The following is a 17,587-nucleotide window of genomic DNA, read 5'->3' as shown; positions in this document are numbered from 1 at the left end:
AACTCAACCCCTAGGAACACCTTTGTAGATACTCTGAGAGTCTTAAGAGCCACACCTAATACCTTAAGCTCCTATCCTGAAGATATATAACATCAAATCAATTGGTACAGCTAAGAATGCCTAGCTAGCTAGAAAAACCAAGCATTAACTTAATCCAAGATGCAAAAATATATACATTATAATACAAGAAACACTAAAAAGCAAGACAATATAAATAAACCTAACAGTATTAATGTGACAGAAATGACCTCCAGTGAGAACGAGTTAGAGGAAATGCCTGAGAAAGATTTCAAAAGAATGATTGTAAATATGTTCAAAGAAGTCAGAGAACAAATCAAAGGAGTCAAAGAGGAACTTAAAGAGGAAATCAAAGGAATCAAAGAGACGCAGGACACCAATTTCATGAAATAAAGAAGGCAATACAAGACATAAATAAGGAAATAGAAATAATAAAGAAAAACCAGTCAGAATTATTAGCAATGAAGAACACAGTTAATGAAATTAAAAAAGTCTGTAGAAAATCTTACCAGTAGGATGGATGAAGGAGAGGACAGAATATCTAAGCTAGAAGACCAGGTGGCAGAACTAATACAGGCCAACAAAGAGAAAGACAAACTTATAGAAAAGTATGAGTGGGAACTTCAAGATATTCGGGATACTATGAAAAGATCAAATATAAGAATTCAGGGCATAGTAGAAGGAGAAGAATTCCACTCCAAAGGCATAGTAGGCATCTTCAACAAAATCATAGAAGAAAACGTCCCCCAAATTGGGAAAGAGGTGCCAATGCAGATACAGGAAGCCTTTAGAACCCCAGCCAGACAAAACCTGGAAAGAACCTCTCCTCATCATATTATAATCAAACTAACAAACACAACAAACCAAGGAAAAAATATTGAAAGCAGTTAGAGAGAAAAATCAAGTTACCTGCAAAGGCAAATCCATCAGGATTATAGCAGATTATTCAACACAAACTTTAAAAGCCAGAAGGGCTTGGAGTTATATATCTCAAGTTCTGAAAGATAACAACTGTCAACCAGGGTTACTTTATCTTGCAAACCTACCCATTCAAATAGAAATAAGGACATTCCATGACAAAATCAGGTTAAAAGAGTATTTGAAGACAAAACCAGCTCTACAGAAAATACTTGAAAGAATCCTCCATGCTGAAGAAAAAGAAAAGCACACATATAAGGAACCTGGAAAAAACAAGCAATACTCAAATACTAGTTAACAGAAGAGAGAAAAGATAGAACCAGAACCACAAAAAAAAAAAAAAAAAAAGGCAAACATAAATACACACCTTTCAATAATATCTCTTAATATCAATGGCCTCAATGCCCCAACCGAAAGACATAGTTTGCAGACTGGGTTAAAAAGCAGGATCCAACAATTGGTTGTCTCCAAGAAACTCACCTTTCTACAAAGGATGGACATTATCTTAGGGTGAAAGGTTGGAAAACGGTATTTCAAGTACATGGGCTTAGAAAACAAGTAGGGGTTGCTATCGTCATATCTGACAAGGTAGACTTCAGTCCAACGTTAGTCAAAAAAGATATGGAAGGTCACTTTATATTGATTAAGGGCACACTTCAGCAGGAGGGCATTACTATCCTGAACATATATGCACCTAACATGGGGGCTCCCAAATTCATCAAACAAACACTATTAGAACTAAGGTCACAGATAACACCAAACACAGTGGTGGTGGGTGACTTTAACACCCCACTCTCATCAATTGACAGGTCATCCTGGGAAAAAGAGAGGCATCTGGACTAAATGAGGTCATAGAAGGAATGGACCTAACAGATATATACAGGACATTTCATCCAAAGGCTGCAGAATATACATTCTTTTCAGCAGCACATGGAACATTCTGTAAAATAGGCCATATATTAGGACACAAAGCAAATCTTAACAAATTCAGGAAAAGTGAAATAATTCCTTGCATTCTATCTGACCACAATGGAATTAAACTACAAATCAGTAGCAAGAAAGGCTCTAGAGCATACACAAAATCATGGAAACTAAACAATAGCCTACTAAATGATGAATGGGTCAGTGAAGAAATCAAGAAAGAGATCAAAAAATTTATAGAGTCAAATGATGAGAACAAAACATATCAAAATCTCTGGGACACAATGAAGGTAGTTCTAAGAGGTAAATTTCTAGCCTTAAGCCCCTATATTAAGAAAGTAGAAAGGTCACAAGTAAACGACCCAATGCTTCACATTAAAGCCTTGGAAAAAGAAGAACAAGTCAAAGCAAAAATCAGTAGACAGGAAGAAATAATAAAGATTAGGGCAGAAATTAATGAAATAGAAACAAAAAGAACAATCCAAAGAATTAATGAGACATAGAGTTGGTTCTTTGAAAAGATAAACAAGATTGATAAACCCTTAGCAAATCTGACCAAAAGAACGAGAGAAGAGACACAAATTAATAAAATCAGAGATGAAAAAGGAAACATCACAACAGATGCCACGGAAATTAAAAAATATCATAGGGGACTTACTATAAAAGCATATATTGCACAAAGTATGAAAATCTAAAAGAAATGGATGATTTCCTTGATTTATATGACCTACCTATATTAAATCAAGATGAGATTAATCACTCAAATAGACCTATAACAGCCCTGGAGATCTGAACAGTTATCAATAATCTCCCAACTAAAAAAAGCCCAGGCCCAGATGGATTCACTGCTGAATTTTACCATACCTTTAAAGAAGAACTAACACCATTGTTTCTTAAGCTTTTCCAGGAAATAGAAAAAGAAGGAATTCTACCAAACTCCTTCTATGAAACCAGAATCACCCTGGTACCAAAACCAAGCAAAGATAGAACAAAAAAAGGAAATTACATAACATTCTCCCTCATGAACATAGACTCAAAATTTCTCAATAAATATTGGCAAACAGAATACAAGAATATATCAAAAAGATCATTCACCCTGACCAAGTAGGCTTTATACCAGAGATGCAGGGATGGCTCAATATACACAAATCTATAAATGTAATACATTATATAAATGGGTTGAAGGACAAAAATCACATGATTATCTCATTAGACACAGAGAAAGTGTTTGACAAAATACAGCATTCCATTATGAAAAAAGTCCTACAGAGACTGGGAACAGAAGGAATATATCTCAATATAATAAAAGCTACTTATGACAAGCCTACAGCCAACATATTACTAAATGGGGAAAAACTGGAAGCTTTTCCACTAAAATCAGGAACAAGACAAGGGTGCCCACTGTCCCCACTTTTATTTAATATAGTTCTGGAAGTCTTAGCCATAGCAATAAGGCAAGAGACACACATGAAAGGGATACTAATTGGAAAGGAAGAGATCAAGTTATCATTATTTGCAGATGACACGATTATATACATAAAGGACCCTAAAGACTCTGCTATCAAACTGTTAGAGCTGATAAAAACCTACAGCCATGTAGCAGGATACGAAATAAATACACAGAAATCAGTAGCCTTCATATATGCTAACAACAAACACACATAGGATGAGATCAGAGAATCACTCCCATTCACAATTGCAACAACAACAAAAAAAGTACCTTGGAATAAAACTAACCAAGGAAGTGAAGAATCTCTACAATGAGACCTTTAAAACACTAAAGCGAGAAATTGCAGAAGACACTAGAAAGTGGAGAAACATCCCTTGTTCCTGGATGGGAAGAATCAATATTGTGAAAATGGCAATCTTACCAAAAGCAATCTACACATTTAATGCAGTCCCTACCAAAATTCCAAAGGCATTCTTCATGGAAATAGAAAAAACACTCCAAAAATTCATTTGGAATCACCAAAAAAAACTTGAATATCTAAAATAATACTGAGTAACAAAAGTAAGGCTGGTGGTATCACCATACCTGATTTTAACCTTTACTACAGAGCCATAGTAACAAAAACAGCATGGTACTGGCACAAAAACAGACATGTAGATCAGTGGAACAGAATAGAGGAGGACCCAGATTTAAGTCCAGGTAGCTATAGCCGCCTGATATTCGATAAAAATGCCAAAAATACTCATTGAAGAAAAGACAGCCTCTTCAGAAAATGGTGTTGGGAAAACTGGATATATATCTGTAGAAGGATGAAAATAGATTCTAGTCTCTCCCCTTGCACAAGAATTAAGTCCAAGTACATTAAAGACCTTAACATCAGACCTGAAACTCTGAAACTGCTAGAGGAAAAAGTAGGGAAAACCCTTCAACATATTGGTCTTGGCAAAGACTTTCTGAATACAACCCCAACTGCTCAGGCAATAAAACCATAGTTTAAACACTAGGACCTCATGAAATTACAAAGATTTTGCATCACAAAGGACACAGTGAAAAAAGCAAAGAGGGCCGGGCGTGGTGGCGCATGCCTTTAATCCCAGCACTGGGGAGGCAGAGGTGGGAGGATCACTGTGAGTTCAAGGCCACCCTGGAGCTACAGAGTGAGTTCCAGGTCAGCCTGGACCAGAGTGAGACCCTCCCTGGAAAAACCAAAAAAAGAAAAAAAAAAAAAGCAAAGAGGCAACCTACAGAACGGGAAAAAATCTTTGCCAGCTATCTGATAGAGGATTAATATCTAGGATATACAAAGAACTCAAAAAGTTTAATAATAAGGAATTAAACAAGCCAATCAAAAATGGGCTGTGGAGCTAAATAGAGAATTCTCAAAGGAAAAATACGAATGGCATATAAGCATCTAAAGAGATGTTCAATGTCAGTAGTCATTAGGGAAATGTAGATTAAAACTACATTGAGATTCCATCTCACTCCTGTCAGATTGGCCACCATCATGAAAACAAATGATTATAAATGCTGGCAGGAATGTGAAAAAAGAGGAACCCTTCTACACTGGTGGTGGGAATGCAGTCTGGTCCAGCCATTGTGGAAATCATTGTGGAGATTCCTAAAACAGCTAAAGATTGATCTTCCATATGACCCAGCTATAGCACTCCTAGGCATATATCCTAAAGAGTCATCTCATTTCCTTAGAAGTATGTGCTCAATCATGTTTATTGCTGCTCAATTTATAATAGCTGGGAAATGGAACCAGCCTAGATGTCCCTCAACTGATGAGTGGATAATGAAGATGTGGCACATTTATACAATGGAGTTCTACTCAGCGGTAAAGAAAAATGAAGTTATGAAATTTGCAGAAAAATGGATGGATCTGGAAAGGATTATACTAAGTGAGGTAACCCAAGCCCAGAAACCAAGCGCCACATATTCTCCGTCATATGTGGATCCTAGCTACAGATGATTGGGCTTCTGCGTGAGAAGGAAAATACTTAGTAGCAGAGGCCAGTAAGTTAAAAAGGAGATATAAATGGAAGAGAAAGGAAGGGAGGAGGGTACTTAATAGGTTTGTATTGTATATATGTAAGTACAGATGGGGAGGTAATATGATAAAGAATGGAATTTCAAAGGGGAAAGTGCAGAGGGGGGAGGTATTACCATGGGATTTTTTTTTATAATTATGGAAAATGTTAATAAAAATTGTGAAAATAAAAAATAAAAAAGAAAGTAGAGAAAGGAGATTTAATCAATGCAAACATTGAAAAGAGGGACTTTCAAGTTTATTTGACTTGACCTTTAGGTTTCAGTAGAGAATGAATTGGGACAGAGGCAAGAGGTATGTATAATCAAGCAGTCCTGGTCAAAACCAGTCTCCCTCAAACCCCATCATGGCTCTGATCCCAGAAAGTGGTCAGATAAGCTGTTATCACTGTCATCTGGTTTCTGTGAGATGAAAATTTTTGCTCCAGGGCTATGGTATGACTTTTAAGAACCTTAACAATGTCAACATGAATCATATAGCCCTCAGAGTCAGACATAACATGTGTCATTTCTAGCATGTGCGTGTGTGTGCCAGTTTCAGAATGTCTTATAGAGCTTGTGCTATATAAGACACAGTTTGAGAAATACTGAAACAGATGAACACTTGACATGGATAACAGGCTGGCATGGTATAAAGTGAAATGAATTAATGTCCTAAATGAAACATTTTAATGGCTTTTAAGGGCCCACACCGGAAACTTTCATTAAAAGCATTGCTGGGTAGAAAGAATATAAGAACCAGAAGAAGGATTGGAGTGAGGTGGGATGCTGTCTTCAGAGCATGACACTGCTGCTTCACCCTTGAGCTCATGGCCATTGTGATTAGGATGAATCAGTAGCACACACCTGTACAAGGCTGGGCTTGTCAACACTGTGTTATAGGGAATAAAGGGTCTGTGAGGCCCCAGCCCTCTCTCCTTATCTCTAGGCAGTGACTGGCCTCTGGGGGAGGGAAGAAAATGGATCATTTCTTGGCCATATACCACTGGTAAGGAGCCCATGTACCTGTAAATAATCCCTTATCAAGAATCCTGTGGGCAATAAGAGTGAGAAAGAGGAAGGAAGAGAGAGAGAGAGAGAGAAAAGAGAGATAGGAGGATTGGTTGGAAGAGGGAAGGGAGCAGTGGGAGTTGGAGGGGAACAGGAAAGAGTAAGGCAGAAATGTGGTAAAAATACATTGTGTGCATGTGGGGAAATATCATGATGAAACCCATTGATATGTATAATTAGAATACACCAAGAAAAATTTGTATTTTTATTATTAAAATTATTGACACATACTAACTACACAAATTTTAGGATTCCCCATACAATTTCTGTAGTTGCATATAGTGTGCACTGATCCCATCCATTCATTTATCTTCTACTCTCAACTTCCCTGCCTCTCTCCGACCATTCTTCCGAGTCCCAAAAAGTCCCTCACAGTGTCTTTCTGTCCCCTCTTACTTAGCCTTTCCCCGTTTCTAGTGACTACTATTCAATTCCTTACTTCTATAAACTTGACCTACTGGTTTTCATAAGTAAGAATATGTGATATTTGTCTTTCTGTGTCTGACTTGCTTCATGTAACATAATGATCTCCACTTTCACTTTTGTTGCTGCAAATAGGAGGATTTCATAATGTTTTATGGCTGGATTGTAGTTTGTTATATAAACATAAATATTTATAAATTCAATTATGGTTGAATGTTCCAGTTGATTCCGCATTTTCACTATTGTGAATGATGCTGTGATAAACATGGAAATTCAAGTGTCTTTTTTGGAGTGTTTTTTTTGGAGATTTTGCGTACACACACACACACACACACACACACACACACACACAAGATCCAGTATATATAAATATACTGGATTTTATGATAGTTCTCTTTTGACCAAATTATTATTTATTTATCTGTTTGTTTACTTGGTTTTAGTTCTTTCAAGTCAGGGTCTCACTCTAGCCCAGGTAAATGTGGAACTCAGTCTGTAGCCCAGGCTGGCCTCAAACTTATGGTCTCCCAAGTGTTGGGATTAAAGGCAGGCACCACCATACCCAAGTTATTTGTTTTTTAAGATAGTCTTTGACTATGTAGCCCTAGCTAGCTTGGAGCTCACTGTGTAGTCCAGGCTGGCCTCAAACTTGTAGGGATTCTCCTGCCTCTGCCTCTGCCTCTGCCTCTCAAGTACTAGGATTGCAGGTATGTGCTGCCAAACTCAAATTGTCCATTTTTTAAATGTTTAGATCATGTTATTATGTAGACTAAGATGGTGTGATGTGAAAAGTGCTTGGCCCATTCTGGAGGTGGGTTACAAAGTGAGTAGACTCTATTACAGCAGCTTCAACAGGAGAATATCTAATGCACAGTGGGATATCTGTTTTCAGCTTGGCCCAAACACACAACACACACAGTGTTTGTGGCAGCGAGAATTCTGGGAATCTAATGGAAGACACACACATACACATATACACACTAGCTAGGGCACTGTGAATCCTGTAGTCTAGAGGAGGAGACGGAAGGGGAAGCCTGTGGCATGCTCTTTCTTTGTTCCTTTGCATACATTACTGACCTACAAGTGAGCATTGCAGCAGCTACGTGGAGACCAGGAGATAAGCATTAAAGCAAAAGTAGATGGGCTAAGAATGACAACGCATGAGGACAGAGCATGCCTGGCTTCTGACAGATTCCCGAAGCCACACATGGGCCCTGGATTGGTTCACTCTGAATGTTTTGCTATGAGACACAAATGAAACTATTTGTTTAAGCTATCATTAGTCAGACTGTGTCATTTGCAGCTGGAGCCCTTCTTAACCAAACCAGTACTCTGTCTCCATTGGGAAAGAGCCACCATGGAAATAATACATTTATGCAACAGATAAGCTGAAAATCAGATGTGTCTAAACATAGTTCACAAGTCAGTAGGATGAACTTTCCAGAAGCAGTTTCCTGAGCCCTAAGAAGCTTTCTTCAGACTTCTGTAGAAAGCAGATGTTAGGTGTTGTAAGAGCTGCACTCGGAAACAAAGCTTGAAGAGTTGGAGGAGGATAGCATACTATAGCAACATCACTGATATTCAAATATATAATGTTAAATTTTGATATCCAAATTTTTTTCCTGATTGAGTCCAATGAATTATTTAATGCAATGTTGGGTAAGTGAGAGGAAGCAGGGTCCATAAAAAAATTAAAGCAGATATCTAAGTTTGTATAACCTCGCAAGATAAACTCAGCATTTCACCCTCTCTAAAGTGTGTCACACATAGGAGACTGTCTCTCCTACTTTGTTACACAATGGTACAATAATTGGGCATGTCACAAAGCTCTATGCATCAGCTGCTGTGGAGGTGCTGATGTCCCAGGGGTGAGAGGGTGGTGACCAATAGAGAAAGTCCATTTTTTTTTGCAAGGGCATGTAAGATTTTCCTAGGAGATTCCTAGAAGTATCTTGAGAAATCTTGTACAGGTGGACTCAAGATATGTTGGATGAGGCAAACTCCATGTGCCCATAGGAACTTGGGTAAATGTTATTCGCATAACCCCATCTACATCTACACACCTGCACTCATTTGCCTTACAGACAGTGAAGTGTTAGCCACACAGTCAACTTTCAATCCTTCATACAAGTTCTCCTAGGAAGGGCTCTGCAGAGCAGATGAGGTAGCCAGCTGGCTAGAAAAATGGTAGGATTAAGAAAGCTGCTTCTGTTCCCTTGTGTTTTTCTTGATGAATATGACATGATTGTGTGTTCCATCTTAAGCATCACCTTTACTTCTAGAATTTAAAGGGGAAACAGTGAGGATAAAGAGAGTGGAATTGAGAAGGAGACTGCTCACTACAGGCCATAGGAAGACTATCCTGATTACATAGCCATCTGTATTCTCTATAAGGTCAAGGGGATGGGGAAGCAGGTCAAGATGCAGGGAAGAAAGTAGGAGAGTGTTTGACATGTATCATTCCTTAGCATAGCAAGAGGCAATTGATCGGATTGATCTGAACAGATTGACTAGAAAAAACGTAACTATAAACTGGAAGCTTAAATGGGAGCAAAACTGAGCTTGCTGTATTTCTTCCTCCTCCAAATGTCTTCTCCTAACACATACATATACACACACATGAAAGGAGAAAGACAGAGAGAGACTTTCCATAACCTACTCAGAGATAGAAGTTCTTAAAAAGGAGTGAAAGAACCAAACACTGGAGAGAGGACAAAAGGCTGCATGCAGAAGCCTGCGAGCTCAGGTCACCTGAATGTGAGTCTGTCACCCTAGCTTCTATTTGTAATTTCCCTACTGGTAAAATGCTGCATGGTCTATCTCATAAGGATACCGTGAGGAACAGTTAAGATACATGCAAAATAAAGCTACATAGCTGTATTATCGTACCCAAAGTATCTATATTATATCCAGAGTATGATAGCATCTGAAGAGTGTGCACAAGAGGCCAGAACTTGGGGCAGGGATAGGTGCTCCAACTAGAAAGACCATAACTAAGTCCAAGCCAGTGCTCAGGACTGGGTAGGACAAGTTGACTAGTCATAATAAGGAAGCCTGACTATCCAGTTAAGACCAGGACTTCAAGTGGTTTAGTTAGTGCCACAGTCAGGTTCACACTGCTGGCAGAAATCACCCGACTAAGAGCAGCTTGTGGGAGAAAAAGGTTTATTTTGGCTTACAGGCTCAAGAGGAAGCTCCATGATGGCAGGGGGAAAATGATAGCATGAGCAGAGGGTGGACATCACCTACTTGCCAACCTCAAGTGGACAACACCAGTAGGACAACACTTGCAAGGGGAAGCTGACTGTAATACACATAAGCCCATCCCCAACAATACACTGCCTCCAGGAGGTGTTAATTCCCAAATCTCCATCAGCTGGGAACCTAGCATTCAGAACACCTAAGTTTCTGGGGGACACCTGAATGAAACCACCACAGCAAGGATGGAAGCATTCATTCTTTTAGTCTGCAAACAAATGTAGTAGGGCTGAAGAGATGGCTCAGCAGTTAAGGCACTTGCCTGAAAAGCCTAAAAACCCTGGTTTGATTCCTAAGTAAGCACTTTAAGCCAGATGCACAAAGTGGAACATGTATCTGGAATTCATTTGCAGTGGCTAGAAGCCTGGGACACCCATTTTCTCTCTTTGCAAATAAATAAAGAAAGGTATAAGTGCAACAAAAGGACAGATATGAGTTCATATAGGTGAGATATATAGACTATGCAAATTTATAGTAGAATAGTGGTTTCTGGACACGGGATTAGTCACTGTTTATTACAGATTTTCTGTTTGGGATGATGATCTTGGGATGGTTATGTAGCATTATACTTGATTGCACTGAGTTACACATGTAATAATGGCTAAAATTGCAAATTTAATGTTATGCATATTTTAACACTGTAGCAGACAGCTTCAGGTTCTCTGAGATGAACTTCCAAACCAGGCACAGTTATGGAGGAAGGGATATATATTTTTTTAATTTTTATTTATTTATTTATTTGAGAGCGACAGACACAGAGAGAAAGACAGATAGAGGGAGAGAGAGAGAGAATGGGAGCGCCAGGGCTTCCAGCCTCTGCAAACAAACTCCAGACACATGTGCCCCCTTGTGTATCTGGCTAACGTGGGACCTGGGGAACCGAGCCTCGAACCGGGGTCCTTAGGCTTCACAGGCAAGTGCTTAACCACTAAGCCATCCCTCCAGCCCGGAAGGGATATTTATTGAAGCTTACAGATGCAGGGGAAGTTGCATAATGGCAGAAGAAGCTGGCCTGCTTTCATAGGTCCAAGCAGAGAGGAGAGGCCACAAGCCAAATCCCAAAAGCCACATCGCACACTTCAGGAACTCCAGAGGGAACTAGGCACTTTGCATATCTTTATATTGGAATTTCAAACCTGCCACCAGACCTTAAGATCCTGCCAGTGACACCTCCTCTAGCCAGGTGGCTGAAGATGCAAACTACAAACTAATAAACACTGAATATATTGGGGACCATCTATTCAAATTACCACATTCCATCCTTGGCTCCCCAGTAGAGTGGAAACCATCACACACTACAAATTGTATTCAGTCCAATTTCAAAGGTCCCCACAGTCTTGACCAACTTAAGATAGTTCCAAAGTCACAAGTCTCATCTGAGATTTAAAATTGTCTTAGCTATGAGTCCTGGAAAATCAAACAAGTTATATACTTTCAACATATAAAGACACAGAATAAACATTTTCAACTGGTATAAGACATAGCAAGGAGAGACTAGAACAAAGCAAACTCAATCACCATCAAGCAAACATCAGACTTCTGCAGTTCAAGTCCAGTGACTGGCAGTCTCTGGATTTTCCAAGTCCGCCCCTCCAGCTGAGCAGCCAGGGAGAACTGCCATGCTTAGCCATCAGCCTCCATGGCAGCCCGTGCACAGTCCTGGTATATCAGAACATCTTTGAGTCTCCATGCAAACCACAGCCCATCTTCCAAAGGCTTTTCCAGCCTATTCACAAGGATCATCACACCCTGTCTATATGCCGTGTCTCAGCAGCAGCTCTTGGACCAATATTTATAGTAGAATAGTGGTTTCTGGCGATTGGGGAATAGTTACTACTTGTTCCGTACAGATTTTCTGTTTGGGATGAGGAAAAAATTCTGCAAATGGATATTGGGATGGTTGTGTAACATTGTACTTAATGACACTGAATCACACACTTAATAATGGTTAAAATTGTAAATTTAATGTTATGCATATTTTAGCCCCAGGAACATATTAGTTCTAAACCTAAGGTTTCAAAGAGTTCTGACAAGGAAAAGCAGCAATTGCATGGGAGCTATGAGTCAAGTCTGTATGAATACCTAGACTTAGGTGCAAACTAGGCCTTCACTGTTTGCTATGTGAAAGGTCTTATTCAAGTATACATTAACATTATAAAGTGGATACAAACAACAATGGATCTTGCCTCACAATGTTGAGAGTTAATTGACATTATGTAGGGGATACTCACTAGAGTCCCTAGAACACAGCAGCTATTCAATCAGGGTTTGTTAGTAATTCCACGTGGTGCATGTCTGTAATACTAGCACTTGGGAGGCTGAAACTGGTGGATTGCTAAGAGTTCAAGGCCAGCCTGGGCTGCATAGTGAGTCTGAGAGTTACATAGCAAGATCATGTCTCAAAAAAAAGTGTTTATTAGTGGTAACAGTGGTTGTGGACAGGCGGCCTGCTCACAACTATAAGCTATGCGCAGGCACCTAAGTCAAGCCTTGCTCAGATGAAAAAGCCAAGTTTAAAATATACAAATTGCTATAGACTAAAAAAGAAAGCAAAGGGGATATACCAAGGATGGTTTGGTTTCTCTCTCTCTCAAGTCAGTGAGAATGTGGTGGCTTGTTCCTAAGTAGGGGAGTTCAGGTGCCAAGGAGGGAAGGAGACTCCGTGCCCCCTTCCAGGCTTTCTCTAGGCTTTACCTGCTGAGCCATCGCACCACCTGTGCTTCCAGGCTCTCTTCCAGTATTTCCAAGGCCCGAAAATGGAGGGAGGGAGAAAAAGGGAAGAAAGGAAATAGGTCATCAGTAGGCTTCTGCCTTGAAGTCTGTTTGTTGACACACACAGGCCATGTTTACACAGTTGACAAAGGTTTCTACCTCTATAAGGCCTGTAGCCGTGCCAGGGGGCTGAGCTCTCATCTATTTGAACGGAGTGTGCTGAGCAAGAGCACACGTCAACAGGAAACCCTTTGCCTGCTGTAGGAGGACAACGGCAGCTGGTGAGAACTTAAGTGGAAAATGGAAATAAATGTCATTGTTTTAGTATATGTGCTGCTGAAGTGAGCACACATTTGGTTGTTTTTGTAGTTAACAAATATTTTTTCCCTTCTAGAACTAAAAGAAAGTCAGAGCTTTTCTCCCCTTCAGTCTACTAAGTGAGTTCTCCTTAACCTTGTCAGATTTCTATCTCTAGAGTTCACATGTAATCCTGTTTATTTATTTATTTTTTTAGAGAGAGTGAGAGACAGAGAGAGAGAGAGAGAGAGAGAGAGAGAGAGAGAGAGAGAGAGAGAGAAAGAGAGAGAGAGAGAATTGGCATGCCAGGACCTTAGCCATTGCAATTGGGCATGTGTGACCTTATGCATGCCTCACCTTTGTGTGTCTGTCTAATGTGGGATCAAGAGAGTTGACCATAGGTCCTTAGGCTGTGAAGTGCCCTAACCAGGTGTATTTTGAAAGATGCACTTGATCTGCCACAGAGAAAGAGTGACAAAAACCATTACCTGTCCCACAGTTCTGTGGGAGACCTGGCCACTCTACCCTGCTCAGTCAAGGGGGCTTCTTTTGCTTTTCATGAATGGCCAAACTGTTTTCGAAAGGGGTTATTATAAATGTCTTGTTACATTTCTTCTGATATGGGTGGGGAGCAAGGTAGCTTCTTCTTGATGGGAGGTCAGCTAGGGACAGGCCCACAGAAACATGGAAGCCACCTTGCTTACCCTAGCAGGACTAGAGCTAACATGTGATTCAATTTCATCCAAGATGGTTGTAGGCAACAACTGCCTGTTTCTTCCTCAATTTCTCTGGCTTAGCCCCCATGAGTGGACACTTTCTAAGTGAATGTTCTGAGACCCACCAACCCATTAAGTACCTCTGTACACACCCGGGCCTGGTGATGAGGTTTATTCTAATTGGAAGTCTGACTCATATAAATGGGCCTGAACCAAGTGTGTAATGCTCTACTTCCCTATGTGAGGGATATTTTTCTTCTCCCCCTTTCAGGAGGAGAATTTCTTTGGGCTTAGACTTCTTTCCTGCTTTGCTTTCCCTCTTATCTTAATTCTTCCTAAAATATATCTCATAATTTACCCTCTTCTAAGTCTGCGTTTTCAGCTGGCGTGGGAATTCTAATCCTACAGAGGTCTCTCCTTCTTTATTACCAGTGATGTAAGAGAGCTCTAATTTCTCTACATTCTTGCTAACACTTGTTTAGTCATCTTTGTTATTATAGCCATCCTAGTAAGAATGGAGAGTTTTCTCACTTATAACTTGGATTTGCATTTCCCTAGTGACTGATGGGATTTTCTTGGTTTTGTTTTGTTCTTTTGCATATCTTCTATGGAGAAATGTCTATTTACTTTTTTTGCATATATATTTGCTTATGTGTGTGTGTGTGTGTGTGTGTGTGTGTGTGTTTGTCATGGTGTGTGTGTAGTGTTTGCACTTGTAGGTACCCTTGCAGTGCCCCATGCACTGTCCTCACCACTGTGCTTACCTGCCATGGCCAGAGAGGAACTGGCAGTGTTCTGCTCTGTTGCTCTCTGCCTCTTCACTTTTGTGCTCAAGTTTCTTCACTATCCCAGAGCTTGCTATTTTTACTGTTTTCTTTCTAATGATTCCCAGGTATCTCTTTGCCTGGTGGTCTAGGATTATAGGTGGCATGACTGCACTCACTGTTAGCATGGATTCTGGAGACTATAACTCCACAGTCTTAGGCCCTCATGCTTCTCCAGGAAGTGCACTTATAAGACCACAGGGCCATCTGTCCAGACTTTCCCATCTTTTGACTGGATAATTTGCTTTTATGTCAAGTTGCCCGCATTATGTGTATATTCAGGACATAGGTCTCTTATTGCATGTAAGCTTTACAAATGTGTTATCTCATTCTGTGAGCTAGTTATAGCTGGAGGAAGTATCAATGTTTAATCAATAGAGAAGAAAAGTTGAAGACATGTGTGCCCTGATTTTTTTAAATCGTTTTTTTTGTTCATTTTTTATTTATTTATTTGAGAGTGACAGACACAGGGAGAAAGACAGATAGAGGGAGAGAGAGAGAATGGGCGCGCCAGGGCTTCCAGCCTCTGCAAACAAACTCCAGACGCGTGCGCCCCCTTGTGCATCTGGCTAACGTGGGACCTGGGGAACTGAGCCTCGAACCGGGGTCCTTAGGCTTCACAGGCAAGCGCTTAACCGCTAAGCCATCTCTCCAGCCCTTAAATCTTCTTATTGGCAACCTCTATACATATACACAAGGCACCACCAAACATAGTCCCCTCCCACCACCTTTCTTTGACCTCCCCTCCATTTTCCCCCTCCACTGAATCCCTTCTACTTTCCCACTAGTCATAATTGTTTAATATAAATAGACCTGCTGTGGTGGTCAACTGGGTAACATTTAAAATCACTGTAAAAACTTACATCAGGGTTTTTCTATGAGGGTGTTTCCAGAGAGGTTTAATTGAGGAGAGAAGACTTACCCTGAATGTGGGTAGCACCATCCCAATGGGCTCAGGTCTTGGATTAATAAAAACGAGGAAGAGAGCTGAGCACCAGCATGCATCTCTCCATGCTCCCTGACTATGGACACAATATCTCACAGCCCTGTTGCAGTGCCTTCCTGATGGTAGACTAGATCCCCTCTTAAACCATCAGCCAAAATAGGCCCTTCCTTCCTTAAATTGCTTTTGTCAGGTATTTTTGTCACAGCAACAAAAAGTAACTAATACAATAGGACAAAGAAGACATGATATGAGGTACTCCAAAAAGAAAAATAATGGGCAGGGTGGTACTTTGAATATATGTCCTGATTTGACTCACGTGTTAAAATTAGACTTGTAATTTGGATCTGCAGCCACCTGGCTGGAGGAGGTGTCACTGGGGGCCGATCCTGGAGTTCAGCCCTAAGGTATGAGCAGTCTGTGCTCTGGTGTGTTTGTGTGTGCTGCTAGTGTTTTCCCTGCTGCCACTGTTCTCTCTGCTTGGATCTGTTAAAGGAAGCCAGCTTCTTCCACCATTGATAGAACATCCCCTGGATCTGTTAGCCTGAAATCCACCCCTTCCTCCCATAAACTGTGTTTGGGTGGATGATCATCCCAGCATTGCGGAGCTGTCTACAAGAGGCAACGAGTGGAAGTTGTTAGACAGATTCATGACCAAATCACATGACTTTTTTTGAGGTAGGATCTCACTCTAGGCCAGATTAACCTGAATGGAATTCACTATGTAGTCCCTGACTGACCTTGAACTCACAGTGATACTCCTACCTCTGCCTCCCAAGTATGAGTGCTAAGATTAAAGGCATGTACCACCACACTGAGCTTCAAATGACTTTTTAGTTGTTTAAAAAATTATTTATTCATTTGCATGACAGAGAAATTATGGGCATATCAAGTACTCTATACTATAGCAAATGAACTCCATATGCATGTGCCATGTTCTGCATCTGGCTTTATGTAGGTACTGGGGAATAAAACTAGGGCCAGCAACTTTTGCATTAACTACTGAGTCATCTCCCCAGCCCTAAATGACTTTTTAAAATCTTGGATTTGTTCAGCAAAAAGATGAACTTTCTTAAGTGTCCTCTAAAATGGAGGCATTCAAATAGAAACAAAACTGTGTTTCTCACTAATGTGGTTAGAGAGAATTCAGCATGAAGGGGAAACAGGAGCAAGCAGGGTTAGTTAAACGGAGAGACAGGGATAAAAGTCCAGAGAGAGGGACCGCAGATAGGCTACCTCACTTGTCCTGGCAAAGCTAACAAAAGCCGGAACTCAGAATCTGACCCAGTCTCACCTTAGATGAACAACCTGTCAACAACATCGCTCCTTACTTCTTCCCCAGTCCGACATACCTAGGTGTGCTGGTCCCTCTTGGACCAGCCACTTGAGTCCACAAAACTGCAGTCAGCTCTCGTCCTTACTCACCTGAGTCTGATGGTAAAGTCCATCCCATGGAGCTATAAAAATGCTTGCCATGGGCTGGAGAGATGGCTTAGTGGTTAAACGCTTGCCTGTGAAGCCTAAGGACCCCGGTTCGAGGCTCAGTTCCCCAGGTCCCACGTTAGCCAGATGCACAAGGGGGCGCACGCGTCTGGAGTTCGTTTGCAGAGGCTGGAAGCCCTGGCGAGCCCATTCTCTCTCTCTCCTTCTATCTGTCTTTCTCTCTGTGTCTGTCGCTCTCAAAAAAAAAAAAAAAAAAAAAAATTAAAAAAATGCTTGCCATGTGGGCAAGGTCTTGGCTGTTTATTTTCCTCCTGAAGCCTGAATGTCAAGGTCCCTTTCCGCTAAGCCCTTCCCCCATCTCAGCCTGGCTAAGATGCAGGGTAAGGAACTTTCTCCCTCTTGGTTTTGCTACTCCCTTCTACGCTACGGAATCTTTATTAATTGATCTCTCAGTATTTATATTTTTTTCTTAATGTGAAGGCAAAAGGCTTACGCCCGCATGGGTGTACGTGTGTTCCATTAAGATGAGGGAAGGAGAATTTCTTCCCTCTTATTTTATTACCCT

This window comes from Jaculus jaculus, chromosome 3 (assembly GCF_020740685.1).
Source record: "Jaculus jaculus isolate mJacJac1 chromosome 3, mJacJac1.mat.Y.cur, whole genome shotgun sequence".
Classification (NCBI taxonomy): domain Eukaryota; kingdom Metazoa; phylum Chordata; class Mammalia; order Rodentia; family Dipodidae; genus Jaculus; species Jaculus jaculus.
The sequence above is the reverse complement of the archived record's forward strand: the minus strand, read 5'-3'. Positions refer to the sequence as shown.